Raw genomic sequence first — 1,770 nt, 5'->3', positions numbered from 1 at the left:
GCTGTCCCACTTGTGCCTCCAAGTTTCTAATGGAGGATCTTGTTTCAGTCATGAAACTTTGAGTGGTTTTGATTAGATCAGAGACCATAGTTGCTAAGTCAGAGGGGTTCTGCTTAGAATTCTCTGTCTGTTGCTGAGAAGATGATGGAAAAGGCTTGCCATTGCTAAACCTATTTCTTCCACCATTATTGTTGTTGAAACCTTGTTGAGGTCTCTCTTGATTCTTCCATGAGAAATTTGGGTGATTTCTCCATGAAGAATTATAGGTGTTTCCATAGGGTTCTCCTAGGTAATTCACCTCTTCCATTGAAGGGTTCTCAGGATCATAAGCTTCTTCTTCAGATGAAGCATCCTTAGTACTGCTTGGTGCGTTTTGCATTCCAGACAGACTTTGAGAGATCAAATTGACTTGTTGAGTCAATATTTTATTTTGAGCCAGAATGGCATTCAGAGTATCAATCTCAAGAACTCCTTTCTTCTGACTTGTCCCATTGTTTACAGGATTCCTTTCAGAAGTGTACATGAATTGGTTATTTGCAACCATTTCAATTAGTTCTTGAGCTTCTGTAGGCGTCTTCTTCAGATGAAGAGATCCTCCAGTAGAGCTATCCAAAGACATCTTGGATAGTTCAGAGAGACCATCATAGAAAATACCTATGATGCTCCATTCAGAAAGCATGTCAGAAGGACATTTTCTGATCAATTGTTTGTATCTTTCCCAAGCTTCATAGAGGGATTCTCCATCCTTCTGTCTGAAGGTTTGGACTTCCACTCTAAGCTTACTCAATTTTTGAGGTGGAAAGAACTTTGCCAAGAAGGCATTGACTAGCTTTTCCCATGAGTCCAGGCTTTCTTTAGGTTGTGAGTCCAACCATATCCTAGCTCTGTCTCTTACAGCAAAAGGGAATAGCATAAGTCTGTAGACCTCAGGGTCAACCCCATTAGTCTTGACAGTGTCACAGATTTGCAAGAATTCAGCTAAGAACTGATGAAGATCTTTCAATGGAAGTCCATGGAACTTGTAATTCTGTTGCATTAGAGAAACTAATTGAGGCTTAAGCTCAGAGTTGTTTGCTCCAATGGCAGGGATAGAGATGCTTCTCCCATAGAAGTCGGGAGTAGGTGCAGTAAAGTCACCCAGCACCTTCCTTGCATTGTTGGCATTGTTGTTGTTTTCGGCTGCCATGGGTTCTTCTTCTTTGAAGATTTCTGTTAGGTCCTCTACGGAGAGTTGTGCCTTAGCTTCTCTTAGCTTTCGCTTCAAGGTCCTTTCAGGTTCAGGGTCAGCTTCAACAAGAATGCCTTTGTCCTTGTTCCTGCTCATATGAAAGAGAAGAGAACAAGAAAATGTGGAATCCTCTATTTCACAGTATAGAGATTCCTTGAGGTGTCAGAGGAAAAGAAAAATAGAAGGAAGAAGGAGAAGAGTTCGAACTTAGTCAGACAGAGTTCGAATTGTGCATTGAGGAGGAGTGGTACTCCATAAATAGAAGGATGTGAGAAGAGGGGAAGAGCTTTTTCGAAAATTGATTAAAAAGATTTTAAAAACATTTTGAAAAACTTTAATTTGATTTTCGAAAATCAAGAGTGAGAAAGATATCAAGTAATTTTTGAAAAAGATTTTGAAATTAGAAATCAAAATGATATGATTAAAAACTGTTTTGAAAATGATGTGATAAAAAAGATATGATTAAAAAGTTATGGTTTTAAAAAGATATGATTGAAAAGATATGATTTGAAAACAATTTAAAAAAAAAAGATTTGATTTTA

The 1,770-nt window shown here is 38.0% G+C and overlaps 1 non-coding gene across 1 annotated transcript; it reads left to right on the top strand.

The window, feature by feature from the left end:
• Positions 1 to 673: 673 nt before the first annotated feature.
• LOC130978794 (small nucleolar RNA R71) lies at positions 674 to 781 on the top strand. The gene has a single exon (XR_009086408.1). It is a non-coding gene; the product is annotated as a small nucleolar RNA R71 (small nucleolar RNA).
• The last annotated feature ends 989 nt before the right edge of the window (positions 782 to 1,770 follow it).

This window comes from Arachis stenosperma, chromosome 4, assembly GCF_014773155.1.
Source record: "Arachis stenosperma cultivar V10309 chromosome 4, arast.V10309.gnm1.PFL2, whole genome shotgun sequence".
Taxonomy (NCBI): Eukaryota; Viridiplantae; Streptophyta; class Magnoliopsida; order Fabales; family Fabaceae; genus Arachis; species Arachis stenosperma.
Note: the sequence above shows the minus strand (reverse complement) of the source record. Positions and strands in the feature narration are given on the sequence as shown.